This window comes from Miscanthus floridulus, unplaced genomic scaffold (genome assembly GCF_019320115.1).
Source record: "Miscanthus floridulus cultivar M001 unplaced genomic scaffold, ASM1932011v1 fs_647_1_2, whole genome shotgun sequence".
In the NCBI taxonomy this organism is placed as follows: Eukaryota; Viridiplantae; Streptophyta; class Magnoliopsida; order Poales; family Poaceae; genus Miscanthus; species Miscanthus floridulus.
The window spans coordinates 13,530-32,915 of record NW_027097054.1 but is presented as its reverse complement, the minus strand read 5'-3'; the positions used below and the strand labels follow the sequence as shown (position 1 = coordinate 32,915).

Below are 19,386 nucleotides of genomic sequence, written 5' to 3'. Positions count from 1 at the left end.
CTACTAACCCTTTATTCCCGAACTCCTATTCCCGGCTGCGTAACCGGGAATTAAGGGGGTTGGCAACCGGAAATAGAAGCCCTTTTTTTACTAGTGACAACTAGGTAACCCCGCAAAATACATACAACAGGTACACAAATTCACATGCAGGCCGTACATTCAAAAATCATACTAGGCATATCTTTTACAGAGCATCCTGCCTCAGATTATGCATAGCTAGCGGTAACAGGTAGTTTGGGAACGACCATGAGCTTCTCCTTTCGGTGAACTGTCAATCCAAAAACCTCTGTCATATCAATATCCTCCTTGTCCATACCAGCCGGCAGCCCCCAATCAAAACAGTACATGAGGTTTGCCAGCATGATCTCAACAGTGGCCAACCCAAAGTTCATGCCAGGGCACATCCTTCGACCAGCTCCAAACGGTATGAACTGAAAATCATTCCCCTTCAAGTCAATGGTCGCGGCGCTACCACCGTCCATGAACCTGTCTGGCATGAACTCCTCCGCTTTCTCCCATGACTCTGGATGTCTACAGACAGCCCAAGCGTTGATGATGACTCGAGTTCCCGAGGGGATTGTATACCCATCGATGTCACAGTCCACCATGGACTTGTGAGGCAGGAGCAATGGAGCAGGTGGGTGTAACCTTAGCGTCTCCTTAATCACGGCAGTCAGATAGGCCATGCTTGCTAGGTGCTCTTCCTTGACCATCTCCTGTCCATTTGGTGTCTTGTTCCTGACCTCAGCTTGTAGCTTGGTCATGATATGAGGGTGGCGCATGAGCTCAGCCATGGCAAGATCCAGGACCAAGGATGACGTGACCGTGCCCGCATCGAACATGTCCTGGACCAAGCAGAACATGTCATTTAGGATAAGTCAATCGAAAAGGACACAATATAGGATAGATCTATTTTTTATTCTCTAAAGGAAATGCTAATATGGGTAGCTTGTTATTCACCATCAAGACAGCCTTGATATGGTCTCTGGTGATACCGTACTCTTGCTGAATAGAGAGCATCACATCAACGAAGTCTGCACCCTCTTCTTCCTCAGCTCTGTCGCCATGGCCATAGTTGAAGCTTCGCCTCTCATGGTCACTTATGATATTTTCAAGCACCTCATCCCATCTTTCGTGCGTCTTGTCCACCTTTCTGCTCACAAACCTGGTGAAGATACCTAGCGAATTCAGAAGCCGTGGGAAGTAGTTTTCTAGGCTAAACCCTGCATACAAGGCAGAGTTCATCTCAATCAGCTCCCGGAAGGTCTTGTTCCGGCCGTCTTCCCTGAAGAACTTGCCCGAGACCACACAGCACATGATGTCGTTGGCGAACGTGTTCATCATCTCACTCATGTCCACTGCCATGCCTGTAGCCATGGCCTTCTTCAGCTTGGCCATCACCAGGCGCACCTAGTATATGTATATGTAACAAACGATGGAAACATTATTACATAGCAATTCTTGCATTATCTTTCATCCCCTACTAATACTGAGTATACATCTCACTCGAGTGTTCCAACACTCATTCTTCTCTCTTCTCTTCCTCTCCTTCTATTCTTCTCCAAATCTAGTGGCCTTAGAAGAAATTATTGGGAAGGCGGGCAGGCCAAGCGTGGGGATGGGAGAGACGGCGGCAAGGCGATGGTGACGCCTCTGTAGTGGGTAATGGAGGAGGTGGTTGGGCCAGGATAGGGGCGACCATGGCCAAGAGGGCGATGGAGAAGAGGAAGAAGGAGGTCGCCATGGCCGCGGTAGGGTCTCTTCGTAGCTCCACAGCTATGGCCACGGCCGCGCGGAGCTCCAGCAAGACCCTACCGTGCTGTGGCGGGGCGGTGGGTGGTTGGCGGCGGTGGCACGTTAGGAGGAGGAAGAATACAAGAAGAAAATCGGGTGTCCTGGGCAGCCAAAACACGTTCTATATAGACAGACTCTAATAATAAGCTACCAAAAAAAAGCTGTTACCTCCTCTTGGCGAGCATGCACTGGTAGAGAACCGAGCTTTACTCCCGGTGGGGAACCCCCTCTAGTCCCGGTTCCCCACCCGGGAGCAAGCATCCGGGACTAAAGGGGGGGTCCTTTAGTCCCGGGTCAGGAACCGAGACTAAAGGAGGACCTTTAGTCCCGGTGGGTAACACCAACCGGGACTAAAGGTGCCTCCTGACATGCCACGATGGCCGGCACCTTTAGTCCCGGTTGGTAATACGAACCGGGACTAAAGGTTTTTTTTCTTTTTTCTTTTCTTTTCATTTTTTTGTTTTCTTTTCAAAATAGGTTTTCGAAGTCGTATTGTACGCTGCTAATTATACATTTATACGCGCATATAGTATGTTTCGGTTCAAGCACAATGAACGTATTAAATCACACAATTCAAGCATAGAAATATATATATATATATATATATATATATATATATATATATATATATATATATATATATATATATATATGCATGCATGCATCATATATATATTTACATGCATGCATGCATATGTGTATTTTACATTATATTATTTCATGTGCATATATTACAAAAGATTGCATTATAGTTGTTGTGACATAACAAGTTTCCTCTCATCCTCTAGCTTGGCTTCAATGGCAGTGTTGGGTCGAAGTAGAACTCGCCCTTGGAATCGATGACCTGCTCATTAAAAAATCCGGCTATAGACTCTTGAATTGCTTTGATTTGGTCTTGCCGTATGACCTTTTCCTCCAACCATCGAGTCTACAGGTTTGAATTAAAGGAAAATAAATTAATATATGTACATATATATATATATAAAGACATAGTAACACAATCAATAATAATAATTAAATGAATATATAGTGTATTTTTAACGTACTTTGAGTCTCTCTGTAGGAGTTCTTTGGGAGAGCACCTTGATAAACTTGCAAACATAGTAACCACAGTAGTTGTTCCCCTGTTCCTGCCTCAGACACCACTTTACGAGAAAAAGATTTGTCATCCAATCTGGTGATCCGGTGAAAGCTATATGTTTAATTAATAAAGATGATGCGATTCAGGGGACTTACTTTCAAAGGGATTACATTCAGTGGCGCTTTGCATTTTTCCATGTGTTGCTTCTCAATAAAGGTTTTCCAAACACTGCCCAATAAAAAATTTGCCACGTCATCAGATATAGTTAATCATCATGTTTGTGTGTATATATAGTTGCTAGAGATCCCGAAATTACCTCTGGATAATATCTATCATATCTTGGTAGTCTTGTTGTGGTTTTCTCATCGAGTCATAGATTATCAAGTGACTTTTCACCAGATCGATGTCCATCAATATCCAGTGATTGCTGCATGTGTTTATAGGATATAACGCATAACACTCATTAATTAACTAGAATCAACATATGAGCCATTAAGGATATGATCGACATGATTAACACTCACTTGAAGTTATAGGGAAAGAGTATATCCTTCTTGTGGCGTTGGTTCACTAAGAAGTTCATGAGGTTACTCTCTGACTCAGACTTCCAATTAGTCTTTGGAGTAATTGGGTCTTTGAATACTATATGGGGATCAACAAAACCAATTTCATTGCAGCCTTCCTTTCTGAGCTCTGTCATTGTAAATCTGCATATATATAGTACTTGTTAGGATAATTTATATGCATATACACACATATGATGAGTTTAATAATAGATCGAAAGAATTATTACTTACAGGCAATAGCAGCTAATGATAACTTTGTCCAGAGAGGTCAGGTGGCATAGTTGATGAAATTCTGCAAAGTCAACATACATAACATCATCGCCACGGAACCAATGTTCGTCTCTAATTCTGACACCAACGCAGAAGTCTCCACTGGTAGACGCCTGCATGTACCACTTGTTTAGCAGGTACATTTGCGTCCCCAGATCAGATAAGGCTTGAGGGTTGTATAGACTCTGGCCTAGTACAAATTTTTTCTTCCAAATATCAACCTCCGCCGCACTCTCAATGTTTCCATCACCAAACATCTGGTAAAGGTCGAGACCAGTCTCATCAAGAAATTCACCAAGGTGATCCAAATCGACATCCGGAGGTATGTTTGCCTGATGCATTAATCCTAAATTCGAACCATATTCATTACCAACAACTAGCGGGGGGATTGATTGGTGCGCTTGTTGTCCGAGTTGGGCAACTCCTTTCCCTGCCCGCTTCTTTTTCTGTGCCGCCTCAATTGACTTGGTGAGAGTGCGGTCATAGTCTGATAACGTTGATTTGGACGGCTTACGAGATTCCCGCTGTTGTTGCTGGTAAGAAGTCACCTTTTTTCTTAGAATATCTGGAGCTACGAAGAAGTACGGTTTCTCCGGGTTTCTCCTTGCTTCTTGATTCATTTTAAGTTTGTCATAGAATCTAGACATGTCTTTTTATATGCATCAGTTCCTTCTTCCTTCTCTTCAGATATTATTTTGGGAATAGCCCTTGGTTTCACGGTGGCTTTCTTTGCAGGCGGGGACTGGTTCTTCGTTTGAGGGGCTGGCCTCTTGCTAGGCTTCTTGGTAGGCGGGGGCGGGGGAGGCGTTGGAGACCTCCTTGGAGGTGTTGGCAGCGGCATTGGAGACCTCCTTGGAGGTGGCGGCTGCGGCGTTGGAGACCTCCTTGGAGATGGTGTGGATGCAGCCTCGTCTTCCAACACAATGTCATCGTACAGAGCACTATGATGATCTGGCGATTGAACAATTGGATTTAGGTTGGGGGAGGATCTGCTACAAAAAAAGGAATGACATATTATTATGAGCAGATTGTTAATTATTTAAGCCAATACAAATTAATGATGTAGTGTTTTCATCCGCACGTACCTATGGTGAGGTAGTTCAGGAGGAGGTGGAGCCGACATCCCTGGAATGATGATGTAGCGCTTGCGCCATAGAATGAATGTCTTCTCCGCTTCTCCTAGAGTCTTCTCGCCATCACCTCCAGGAATGTCAAGAGGCAAATCACTAAAACCTTTTTCAGCTTTATCTACCGAGATGGTAGCATATCCTTCTTGGATTATATTCCCATGAATCCTTGGTGTCTTGGTTCGGTCGATAGGATTAACAAGACCGATAGCCACCTTGATTGTGGAATTCTCCTTCGGAATGTGTAGCTCACACGTTGTACAAGGTTCAGTGACTGTCATCCACAGGGAAGCGCAGTCCTGTGTCCCCTTGATTTGGTATCTCCGTGGAAGCGCAGCTGCTTTTCAACTGAACAGATTGGCTAATGTTGATTCCTGGCTCTGATGCCTGCTTGCTTGCACTCACTGCTATTTGCACTTGCCTTCTGATTTCCTCCTGCATTCTCGCTTCAAGGTTTTTTTCCCGCTCCTGTGCTTCACGCACCGCTTCCTCCAACCTCTGGAGCCGCTGTGCCTCTTCTTCCTTCTTTCTCTGGCGACTTCTGTAGGAAGGTCTGTCCTGAGGGAATCCATGCTCCCACGAGACACTTCCTTTGCCTCTAGTTCGGCCACCATGTTCAATAGTCCCGATGGCGTATGTCAGCTCATCCTTCTCTCTATTGGGCCTGAACGCACCACTAGCAGTAGCTCTCTGAGCATAAAACAATCTTTCTGCTGCTTCTTGCAGTCTTGCGCCATAAACGCACTTCCCTGTCTCCTGGTCTAGTGTTCCCCCATGAGCGAAAAACCAATTCTTTGCACGTTCTCCCCACTCGAGTGATTCTGGTCTGATACCCTTGGCAAGAAGGTCTGCTTCCATTTTGTTCCACTTCTTAATGGCAGTCGGGTAGCCACCTGATCCCAAGGTATGGTGGTATGTCTTCTGTTGGGCATTACGTTGGTTCTTTATCACCCGACTCACACCCTCTTCCGAAGTCTTGTACTGTACAAACTCATCCCAATAGGGCCTCTGCTTTGAGATCGGGCCTGGGACAGTAAAATCTGGTGCTATGTTCTTCTTGACATACGTCGTGTATAGGTGTTTCTTCCAAGTCTGAAACTGGGTGGCCATCTTCTTCATTGCCCAATCCCTAACTCGCTCCTTCAATTCATCACCATCTATTATATCATCATAACCATCTGTTTGGAGCGTGAAATGTACCAAGACATCATTCCAAATTAACGCCTTGTCACGATCGGAGACAAAACTGATATGAGGAGCATTGGTCTTCTTCTTCCATTCACGGGTACTAATCGGGAGCCGGTCCCGTACAAGGTAACCACAGTGGTGCACAAATTTCATTTTATTCGGCCCCCCCCGGTTCTCCTGTATCCACATTGAACTCCGAGATGATGAAGCGACCCTCCAATGGCTTTTTGGGACCTCGAACATTTTTACTCTTCGTTGTAGTTGTTGATGTCGATCCAGAGGGCTACAAAACATAAACATTATTTTTAATGTCATGAGCACACATAAGACATATGATAATATATATAGCTAATAATAAAAAATATATACTTGGCCAATATGTTGTTGCTCATTTTGTTCAAGAGCTAAGTACTGACTCCCGTCATCTGCATCCTCTTGCACGTTATTTTTAGCACCATCATCGCCGGCAACTTGAGTGCCAGTGTTGATCAAATTCATCATCAACTCCTCCTCATCCATGTTTCTCGGGTCGGCCATCTAGCTTCAAAAAACAAAACCAATATATAGTACGTCAAATCTTTGCTTACATGCGTAAAATCTACGAACAATATGCATTATTAAATCTTGCCCCTCGGTCACGGACGCAATTCGCCACACTAGGACGAACTACGTCGGTACTAGGGCGAATTAGGGCTATACATAAACTGGCCGAGGGCAAATTGCGTCGGTGACTAGGGCGAACCACGTCGGTGACATCAACAGCGCGGTTCGCCCTGGTGTGATTGTTTAGCATTAACGATAACGATAATACGAATGTTGATCAACTAGGCCACGAGAAAGGGCGGTGTGACAAGAGTGGCGGTGCTCCACTCCGCCGTATATATGTCTGTACACATGGGTGAACGAGGGCGGCGGTGCTCCGCCGTATACATAGAAACGCATGGACGAACGATGGCGGCGGTGCTCCACGACGTATATATATACATGCATATGAATACAAATGACGTATATATACGTGTCGGCGCGGTGGCCGGTGTGCTGACGACGACGACGTGAGGCGGGCCGGCGTGCTGACGACGACGACGACGTGAGGCGGGCCGGGGCGGTGTCGGTGCGTGATGTTGTGATCCTATGTACCATGTGAACCATGTAGTCATTCATCATATGAGAAAATTCTATGTTAATAATGTAAGTATAAGTCATTATGAAATGTAAGTATATGTGTCTTATTGCTAATATAACCATTACTATTTCCGAAATGATAAGAATTTATTTTCTTCTTCTACAGGCGATCTCTGATGCTATGATATAAAGTTTGAAGATAGTCTTCCCGGAAAAAATATGTAATGCTCATATTACTTTAGCAACATTAATATATTATATCTGTATATTCAAAGTTCACAAATGAAGAAACGTTGAAGTTTTCCTTCATTTGTCTGTAGCCATGCATGCAAGTCCAACCAAAACTGCTTACATCATCACATGTGATATTTTTTATAAACTAAAAAATGCTTAGTTTACAAACTGGGTATCAAAATTGAGTTCCTATTTGACCATTATATATCCTACAACGACAATATCATATAGTGATGAATATATGGCGGTTGATGGGCTGGATCATTTTCAGCTTTAGTGACAACGACAATGGTTGCCATCCTGAGGAGTTTGTACGAAAGTTCATTAGCGGATGGTTCGTAGCGTTGTTTCCAAATAATATATAGCGTGTTTATTATACAAGCCATGGATTTACATCGATCTAATTAATTTCTAAAGTAATTTCATTGGTGGTCCTTAATTAAACTTGTCATGAGTTCAGGTCCCAGTGATCTTAAAATGTATTTTAGTACCATAAAATGTAGTTTTTGACACTCTAATTAAACTTGCTAATTTATCCATATAATATCCAAATATTCAAAACTTGCGTTAAGATATGTTTTTTATTTAAAATCATTTAGAGTTCCAAATATTCATTTTCAGTTCCTAGATTTTGTGATTCAAAATTTGGAATTTTCAATCGACCTCGAGCGTTGACATGGCTTACACCAAAGTTGTAGTTTTCGACGTGATCTATAACTCGGCAGTGGAGGGCTCGGGCGAATGTACAAAGAGATCGACGAACATATCACCTCAAGCTCGGCAGTGGAGGGCCTCGGGCGCGGTGGGGCAACACGCGCGGTGGAGGGCCTCGGCGCGGAGGAGGGCGCGGTGGAGGGCCACGGGCGGAGGAGGGCGCGGTGGAGGGCCACGGGCGCGCGCGGAGGAGGGGCACGGGCGCGCGCGGTGGAGGCCGCACGAGGAAGAAGAGGGCGGCGCCGGTGTCACGGAAGGCGAACGGACGCGGCGCGAGGAAGAAGAGGGCGGCGGTGTTCGACGAGGAAGAAGACGAGCGGATCGATCTGCGCCAGGCGCTGGAGGTTATATACCAGAGAGAATTACTCCCGGTGCCAGCCACCAACCAGGAGTAAAAACCCTTTACTCCCGGTGCGTATTACCAACCGGGAGTAAAGGTACCTTTACTCCCGGTGCGTGTTATCAACCGGGAGTAAAGGTATACCTTTACTCCCGGTTGGTAACACGCACCGGGAGTAAAGGATTTTTTTGGCGGGCCACGAAACTGCAGCCCACCTTTACTCCCGGGTGGGCTTCCCACCCGGGAGTAAAGGTGGCCTGCAGTTTCGTTTCCCGCCTGTTTTAAGCAATAGTCTTGTTAAATACAATAGAAATGCAATAGTTTTTGTTAAATACATAGTAAATTAAATAAAAGGCATAAAATTATTTTGTTAAAAATATGAATTTTCTTTTTGTTTATTGCACATAGGAAAAATCTATAACCTAACTTTTTTTATTTTTTGTTAGAATTATAAAACATAATGTAACTAATATTTATTATTTCGTTAATGCAAAAATGTAGTGTTTAATTAAAATTATTAAAACTATTGGTTTTGGACAGGAAATTTGTTTTCACATCATTTTAACGTTAATATTTTAATTTTTCATCACTCAGTATCCTAATTTACCTTTTTGAGAGAGAAATCCCACCAAATCAAACATTGATTTAATTTGAAACATGACATAATAAACATCTGAATTCACAATTATTACATAATATCTCAAACACACACTATATTAAATCACTATATCATCAAGTGGGCACAGCAGTGAACTTCTTCTTTACGTATGTCCCTTGGTTATGATCGCTTCGTAACCATGGAGTGTCCTCATCATTTACCAAGATGCTAGGGTCTTTGTTCACTTTGAAGGGCGGAATTCGGTCATCCTTTTCATATTCTTCTGACATGTCCGACTTGTCCTCAATTCCCACGATGACTCTTTTCCCTGAAAGAACTATGTGGCGCTTTGGCTCTTTGGTTGAGTCATTATCGTTTTTCCCTCTTTTTGGTTTGGTAGACATATCATTGACATAGAACACCTGATTCACATCCTTGGCAAGGACGAATGGTTCGTCTTTGTACCCAATATTACTAAGGTCTACTGTTGTCATTCCATACTCGTTGTCTACTGTTACCCCGCCTCCGGTCACCTTGACCCATTGGCACTTGAACAATGGGATCTTCAAAGTAGGTGCATATTCTAGTTCCCATATTTCATCTATGCGTCCATAATATGTCTGCTTATTCCCATTCGGGTCTGTGGCATCTATGCGGACACCACTGTTTTGGTTGGTACTCCTTTTATCTTGGGCTACTGTGTAGAATATGTTCCCATTTATCTCGTACCCTTTGTATGTGACGATATGCCATGATGGTTGCATAGCCAATAAATACAGTTGCTCATGGATGCTCTCATCACCTTGACATTTTTTTCGCAACCAACCGCCGAAAGTTTCCATGTGCTTATGCGTAATCCAAGCTTCAGTCTTCCCTAGGAAACTCGGATCGTAAGAGATCCTTGTGTGTCTCAATATACGGATCTACCAAAGAGGAGTTCTGTAGAACTGTGTAGTGCGCTTTATTGAAATAATCATCATCCGTACCAATATATGTTTTCCTCCCTAGTGTCCCCTTTCCGCTTAGTCTCCCCTCATGTCTCGATTCAGGAACACCAATCGAGTCAAGGTCGGGAATAAAGTCAACACAGAACTCAATGACCTCTTCTGTTCCATAGCCCTTGGCGATGCTTCCTTCTGGGCGAGCACGGTTGTGAACATATTTCTTCAGGACTCCCATGAATCTCTCTAAGGGGAACATGTTGTGTAGGAACACAGGACCGAGAGTGAAAATCTCCTTGACTAGGTGAACTAGGAGGTGTGTCATAATATCAAAGAAGGAAGGAGGGAACACCAACTCAAAGCTGACGAGACATTGAACCACATCATTCTGTAGTTTAGCTAGATCAGTTGGATCAATTGCCTTCTGAGAAATTGCATTGAGGAATGCACATAGCTTCACGGTGGCTAGACGTACATTTGGAGGTAGAATTCCTCTTAATGCAACTGGAAGTAATTGCGTCATGAGAACGTGACAGTCATGGGACTTTAAGTTACAGAATTTCTTCTCTGGCACATTTATAATACCCTTTATATTCGAGGAGAATCCAGATGGTACCTTGATGTTGTTTAAGCATTCAAACATGATTTCCTTCTCCTCTTTGCTTAGAGTGTAGCTAGCAGGACGTAAGTAATGGCGTCCATCATCTGTCTTCTCTGGATGCAGGTTGTCTCTTTCTCTCAAACAACGCAGGTCCTGTCGTGCTTCAAATGTGTCCTTAGGCTTTCCATACACACCCATAAAGCCTAGCAGGTTCACACAAAGATTCTTCGTCAGGTGCATCACGTCGATCGAGCTACGGACCTCCAGGACTTGCCAATAGGGTAGGTCCCAAAATATGGACTTCTTCTTCCACATGGGTGCGTGACCGTTAGCGTCTTTCGGAATAGGTTGGCTTCCATGTCCTTTTCCAAAGACGACTTTCACATCATTGACCATATCGAGTACATCCTCACCGGTTCGGTTGCGAGGCTTGGTCAGGTGGTCTGCCTTCCCTTTAAAATGCTTGCCTTTCTTTCTTACGGGGTGATTTGCAGGAAGAAATCGACGATGGCCAAGGTACACGACCTTTCGACATTTTTTCAAGAATACACCTCTAATATCACCGAAGCAGTGTGTGCATGCATTATATCCCTTGTTTGATTGTCCTGAAAGATTACTTAGAGCAGGCCAATCATTGATTGTTACGAACAACAATGCTCGCAGATCAAAGTGTTCCTGTTTGTACTCATCCCACACACGTACACCTTCTTTATTCCACAAAATGAGAAGTTCGTCAATAAGTGGTCTCAGGTACACATCGATGTCATTGCCAGGTTGCTTCGGGCCTTGGATGAGCACAGGCATCATAATGAATTTCCGCTTCATGCATAACCAAGGAGGAATGTTGTAGATACTTAGAGTAACAGGCCAAGTGCTATGACTACTGTTCTGCTCTCCAAAAGGATTGATACCATCTGTACTTAAAGCAAACCTTAAGTTTCTTGCGTCATTTGCAAACTCCGGGAATTCTCTGTCGATTGCTCTCCACTGGGACCCATCAGCAGGGTGTCTCAACATATTGTCTACCTTACGGTCTTCTTTGTGCCATCGTAACAATTTTGCATGTTCTTTGTTTCTGAACAGACGTTTCAAGCGTGGTATTATAGGAGCATACCACATAACCTTGGCAGGGATTTTCTTACGCGGACGTTCGCCCTCAACATCACCAGGGTCATCTCGCCTGATCTTATACCGCGACGCATGGCATACCGGGCATGCATCCAATTTCTCGTACTCTTTGCCACGGTACAGGATGCAGTCATTAGGACATGCATGTATCTTCTCTATTTCTAGCCCCATAGGACAGACAACTTGTTTTGCTTCGTAGGTAGTGGCGGGCAATTCATTGTACTTCGGAAGCATCTTCTTTTGGATTTTTAGTAACTCTCCAAATCCCTTGTCAGATACACCATTCTTTGCCTTCCATTGCAGCAATTCTAGTGTGGTTCCCAACTTTTTCTGCCCTGCATCACAAGTTGGGTACAACAATTTCTTGTGATCTTCTAGCATCCGCTCGAACTTGATCTTCTCCTTTTCACTTTCACATTCTCTTTGTGCGTCACGAATGACCTGACAAAGATCATCAGCCGGCTCATCTTCTGCGGCTACCTCTTCTTCAGCTTCTCCCATTGCAGTATCATTGAAGCACGCACCATCAGGAATAATATCATTGTCGTCCCATTGTTCTTCTTCACCTTCTTCCATTACAACACCGGTTTCTCCGTGCTTTGTCCAACAAATATAGTTTGGCATGAAACCCGACTTGAACAAGTGTGAATGAAGAGTCCTTGAGCAAGGATATTCCACCGTATTCTTACATATGGCACATGGGCAGCACATGAAACCGTCGCGTTTGTTTGCCTCGGCCGCACGTAACAAAGAATGCACGCCGTCAATGAACTCTTGGGAGCGGCGATCAGCATTATACATCCAATGACGGCTCATCTGCATTACATGACATAAATATCATATTAAAACCTAGATCATAATTAATTATTTATACAACATGCGTGCCACCACAAAAGATACAAATTTATGAAAGCATCGCTACAATGTAGACAATCCCAACTACCACTAAAAGAACTAAAGCTAAAATACATTTCAGGAGCACAAGGATTTCGCGACCAATCTCAACTAAAACAGACAGATCCCCCGATTGTGCAACATCTTTGGGCTTCTTCGGCTGGATCACTGCCTCATTAGCCGCCGTATCTGCCTGTTGTGCAAGATATTTTTGCACGAGTTCAACATACTCTTCCTCCCAGTAGAAGCCTGAACATCGTCCACTGCCATCCCACTGAAATTAAAACAAAAAATTAGAACTTTAATCACAACCATCATGAAAATAGGTATAAACTAACCATAATCATTAAATACGATAAAATAACTCACATTGCGATCCGGACACTTGTAGAAGATACGATCCTTGTTGGGACCCTCCTTCTTCACTCGGTACTCCATCACAATCTTCGTCTCATCACGACACTTGCCGCATGGAATGAGAGGAAGGCCCGGCCTAAGTCGCTTTGGAAACCCATGAGAGGCCGAGGACCCGGAAGCAGTTGCCATCTACTCTCTATACTCATTTTTTAATACACTATAAATTTCTCCTTTTATAAACAAATAAAATTAACAAACTATAAAATTATCTAGATCTCTAAACAATGATATTTTTAATGGTCATTGTGTTCTCGTCTTTTACTGCGGCAGGTAAGTAATTCACATGATATTTCCGCAAATTAACAGAAGAATGGGAGTGTACACACATAACAGACTACTACGACGATATCGGGACGTGTGAATAAATAACCATCCGTACTAGTTGACCTTGCTTACGTGATCATCTCGGCGAGCATTTCTCCACCGGACGGCACCGTACTTGGCCACGGAAGAGCTCCAATTCTACGAGGAAGGGAACACGGTCTTCCACGACCGTTGCCGCTCTCCCTCGTAGAATCAAAGCTCCTCCTTGACGTCCGTTACCGCTCGGCAGAGAACATGCTCGCCGAAATGAACACGGTCCGCTAGTTCAACTAGTACGGATTTTCTATAATTTTCTAACTATTTTCTAAGTTTTTATTTATATATACTACGTTTAGGTACGGTGATTGACAGACTACTGCGACGATATCGGGACATGTGAATAAATAACCATCCGTACTAGTTGACCTTGCTTACGTGATCATCTCGGCGAGCATTTCTCCACCGGACGGCACCGTACTTGGTCAAGGAAGAGCTCCGATTCTACGAGGAAGGGAACACGGTCTTCCACGACCGTTGTCGCTCTCCCTCGTAGAATCAAAGCTCCTCCTTGACGTCCGTTACCGCTCGGCAGAGAACATGCTCGCCGAGCTGAACACGGTCCGCAAGTTCAACTAGTACGGATTTGCTATAATTTTCTAACTATTTTCTAAGTTTATATTTATATATACTTTAACCTTCTTTCATGTAAATATGCAAGCTTGAAGTGATTTTGAGCTCAAATTGCTTACAAATGAAAAAAACCACAATAAAGAACCATAAATATATATAGTGAACAAAATGGCATAAGAAAATGGTGAAAAATGAGAGTATGAGATTGGTAACCTTTACAACTGAAGAATCGACGGAGGAATCGAAGAAATCGATGGAGGAATCGAAGAATGGATGGAGGAACAATGGAGGGAGGGAGGAAGCAAGAACACTACTGCAGTGAGCTTCAAAATGTGCTGAGCTCGGGCTCGGGGAGGAAGGAGGAGACGGCCGATTTATAAAGGGAGAACATTTAGTCCCGGTTGATGGATCCAACCGGGACTAAAGGTAACTTTCCAACCCCGGGCGCAGCCACGGCCCGGGAGTAGACATTTACTCCCGGTTGGAGCCACCAACCGGGAGTAAAAGTATACCTTTAGTCCCGGTTGGTGGCTCCTAACCGGGACTAAAGGTCCCTGCCACCTCTGTCTGGCGCAGTAGCCGTTGGGCAGGGACCTTTAGTCCCGGTTGGAGCCACCAACCGGGACTAAAGGTATCTCTAGTCCCGGGCGCAAAAAATTCCGGGAACTAGAGCCCATTTTGGCCGAGGATCAAAGGTCTGTTCTCTACTAGTGATGGCAAAACGAGTTCACCTTCTTGACGGCGAAGAGGTGCGTGGTGACAAGCTTCCTGACCTTGCGCCAGTGCTCGCCGTAGGCTCCGAAGCCTATGGTCGACGACCCGTACAGGAAGTTGTGGAAGACCTTGGACGTCGGCCGTGAGGCGAAGACGTGGTCGTACGTGCGCAGGACGACCTGCGCCGCGCGAGGGGAGGAGACAACGAGGTTCGGGACGGTGCCAAGTTGGAGGAGCATGAGACCACCGCCACGGTCGTGCTTTGTGGCGAGGTCCCGGAGGGAGACGTGCGGGAGGTCGCCGACGAGGTGCAGGTGGCCGATGACTGGCAACCTCCGCGTAGGCGACGGAAGGAGAGGCTTCGATGAGTGCTTCCTGCTTTCTCCGGCGTTGGGACGACGACAGTGGAGGAGGCGTTGGCAGATGACAGGCAGCAGCACTAGGATGAGAGGCACGACGACGAGCCAAAATGGCCGTTGTGCTACTAGAGGCGTAGCGGCCGCCAGCATGAACTGGTATACTACGTGCACAAAGTGAAGAGCCTCCATGGTTAGTTCTTCCTGCTTCCTGGTCGAGTGAAGAGTGTTGTGTGCACTACAGAAAATGCTTGTTCTTAAAATATCTGGAGCGCATGGATGTACGTACGATGATATGAACCATGTATATAGCTACTAAAAAATATCTAGGTTGTCAAGTTCTTAAAATATCTGGAGCGCATGCTCTTTTCTTTGGCTACTTGTTAGTTTGTTTGATATTTATTTGGCCCTTTCATGTCATGATTTGATTGCGAAATAACGTCGCATGCAGCCAAAATGGTGATCCATGATTGGTGACAATTTTGATACGGATAGAGTCAGAACAATGGTCTTGGCCACGAAAGCCCGACACCTACACCTTGGTGATCCTTGATTGCTGATTCGCAAACTCTAATGGGCGACCAGTCGCGTGGAGCGCGTGTCCCCGAAGCCCATGAGCCAAACACAACCTCATGACCCATGCCTTCCTCTCCTTTGTCGTCGTTGCCTAAGACGAGCTCGCTGGCATTAGGGTTTTGGGGTTAGGGGTTTGGGTGTCCAGGGGCTCCATGGCCAGCAACATCCTTGGCAAGGGGAGGGGCCTGGCGGCGGTGGCCGGCTCAACGGTGGTGGCGGTTCAACTGGCGGCGAGCGAGGCGTGGTGCTGGTTCGATCGGCGGCCAGCGAGGCGGGCGGTGCTGAACATCCAGTTGGCCTGGGCTGCTGGTGGTGGCGGCGACGAGTCAAACTTGCCCTTCAGTTGGGATTAGCGGATGGTGGAGTGGTATGGTGGGTGGCTCGGTTGGCGGCGAGGGAGCCGCTGGCCGAGGGTAGTGGGCAAGGAAGAAGGCGTGGGTGGGGCATGTGAGCCACGAGGAATATGACGAGGCTGTGCGCGAGGAAGACGACAGCGCTGGGGTCACGCTACCCTGTACAACCCGACAGATTGCGAGTTAATGCGCTCCTTGGTGATTTGGTGCACACAAATTCATTTGAAAGAGTGAAAAATTTATTTACTCGACAACTATTTTTAGGGATGGTTGATTTAGTCAACCACACTTACTAAATTGATTTTTGGGGATGTTTTTTTTTTCAGTCAACTGCTCCTAGAAACCAAATTCTAGAGACGGTTCAGACACTACAGTGCAGCAAAACATTTCTAGAGATGGTTATTATATGTCATCATATTATAAGAGCGCAGTTTACAATATAAAATCATTACAAAAAATACAAGTCTAATTTTTTCTTTTTGTCAAACTATTTATGTTTGACAAAAATTAATCCAAAAAAAGTTTGACAAAATTTATAGAAAAGTGTATCAATATTTATGACACCAAATACATATATTATGAAATTATATTCCATGATAAATCTAATAATGTCACCTAATTGATATCGTACATATTTTTAGTTCTTTGTAAAAATTTGATGAAACGTTAACATACTTTGGCATAGATCGAGCTATGCTAGAACTACATTGATGTAATAGTGCTTCTTAGCTTGAGGGATCGTGTGACATGAGAAGGTGCATTTGAGGCCGCACATCCCTTTTTGTCATGATTCTTTTTTCTGTTGCGAAACAATAACACCGCGTGCAGCCAATTCGATCCACTTGATGTGACCGACAGTGACAATTTTGGCATGGAAATATATGCCAGATATGTAATCCTTGGTGATTGATGATCGGTGATGCTTGAAATTGGATCATCCGCCTACTAGTCATTGTTGGTAGTGGCAAGTCTCTCTCTCTCTCTCTCTTACAAAGGTCTAAAATTGTCACTATCTATTTTATCTAATCCCACAGCAATTCACGCCATCAACTTTGTACTATATGAGCCAAATCCATCTGTTCATCTTGCCTATCGTATTATGGAGGCCCATCGGACCCACACCTCACAATCCCACATCCAAATAAAAAACAGGACAAAGAGCTGCATGACCCTTGCACTGCTGCCCTACACACGTGCTCGCCGTTCCAGAAACGCTGCTGCCCACTGGAAAAAAAACACGAAGAAAGGAGACGTCGTCGCTGGCTGCCAGGGACATACCAAAATGACTTTGACCGGTTGACCCCTCCTCTCCACGCACCCCCGCCGCCGCCGCACAACATCGGCGTCCCGCATCCACAGTAAAAAAGCGTACAGTTTGGCTCCTGGTTTCAGCTTATTTTGGGCATAAGCAGCTTATTAGCTAAATAAGTCCAATGTTACTAGAAATAAATTTTGTTTGATGCTGTTTTTTGTGAATAAGCCCGGCAAAAATGAGCTGTAAAAAAGCATACAGTTTGGCTCCTGGTTTCTGCTTATTTTGGGCATAAGCAGCTTATTAGCTAAACAAGTCCAATGTTACTAGAAATAAAATTTGGTTTGATGCTGTTTTTTTTTCTCCTCGCACGAGAGAACATGACCTGACTAACTTGATAGGCTCCCATTTTCCACAACCATGTACGACATACTTAGCTTCTAGTTATGACTTCTGATTACAATTGCTATTAATTACTTATCAGAACTGGCATAGAACTGCCTTAATAAACAAGCATAGAAAAGCTGGTATTACTAGAAATATCATTGTGCGTGCGTGGAAACCATGTTACCTAGAATAGTCGACCATAACACTTTGCCAAATCTCTCATGAAAGCTGCTCTTAAAAAATGTGTTATTCTAGTATATATGATATATTTTCTGGTTCAGGTATATTCTGTGTCGTAACTACTCTTGATTCCGACAGAAAAAAACAATATCAATGTAGATTATGGCAGTTAGGATTTCAACCAATTCATATGCTTTTGCGTGGTACCAAAAATGCAACTCGTATGTTGGGATATCTTTAATGATGGAACTGCACTTTCTTCAATCCTAGTTATTAAAAGCTATGTGCGCTATGTTCTCGAACACACAGAAGAGCTACGTATCATTATATTAAGAAGAAAACACTTCCTTGGATCCTAATTAATAAGACCATGTGCACTTTCCCTGTAGTCACAAGTCATCCCTAGAAATTTGTCCCTACCATGAACTTAAAATATTTTGTTGTTGCTAGGTTCATCCAAAATGGCATGCTTCTAGCATTTTTGTTTCTTGTATTTTGTTGGTGGCCCTCTTATTTTCTCGTTAACAATTCAGTAATATCCTATGAAAATTGCTTTTCTCAGGATCATGATCCAACGATTTTTTTTCATGGTTCTAAATAGCACTCTATAGCTTCTTCATAAAGTCAATTGCAATGATATTGCTAGTTATTCTGCTAATGACACTATAGCTCTCGTAAATACCGCTACTTGGCTGAGCCATGTGCACCACTAACCGACATAAAAATTTATTCCTTACTATGTCTATAATTTTTTGCCTCTCAGTTATCTTCATTATTTAATAAATGATGTGATGAACCATTGAATAGTTTTTGTGTTTTTGAATGTCCAATGTTGAATAAATATATTGTATGTTAACTAATTTGATCATTGCTAAATAATGGACATATAGAGACATGTTCTTCTAGGGAATTGTGCATATATTTGAGTATTTGTGTTCATGAAATTTTCTTAGGTACATATTTTCATGTATTATTAATTAAGAATTTTTGTGTTCCCTATAATGATAGCTATAGTATGGCTAACCAAGATGTTCAACAATATCTTTCGATCGAACAAGATGCCTGAGGAGTGGAGAAGAAGCATATTGGTACCAATCTACAAGAACAAGGAAGATATCCAAAGTTGTACTAATTATCGGGAAATTAAGTTGATGAGACACACTATGAAGTTATGGGAGAGAGTCATCGAGCAGTGCCTGCGAGGAACGACGTAGATATCAACAAACCGATTTGGTTTCATGCCCGAAAGGTCAACCACAGAAGCAATCTTCTTAATAAGACAGGTTATGGAGCGGTTTAGAGAGCAGAAGGACCTCCACTTGGTTTTCATTGACTTGGAGAAGGCTTATGATAAGATACCAAGAAATGTTATGTGCTGGTCTTTGGACAAACATAAAGTCCCATCAAAGTACGTGACCCTCATCAAGGACATGTACAACAATGTTATGACTAGTGTTCGAACAAATGATGATAACACAGATTACTTCCCGATTAAAATTAGACTTCATCAAGGGTCAACCTTAAGCCTGTATCTCTTTGCCTTAGTAATGTATGAGGTTACCAGGAACATACAAGGGGATATCCCTTGGTGTATGTTGTTCACTGATGATGTAGTGTTAG

The 19,386-nt window shown here is 43.8% G+C and overlaps 1 pseudogene; it reads right to left on the bottom strand.

The window, feature by feature from the left end:
* Positions 1 to 206: 206 nt before the first annotated feature.
* Positions 207 to 15,199, bottom strand: LOC136532515 (indole-2-monooxygenase-like; annotated as a pseudogene).
* Positions 15,200 to 19,386: the final 4,187 nt, after the last annotated feature.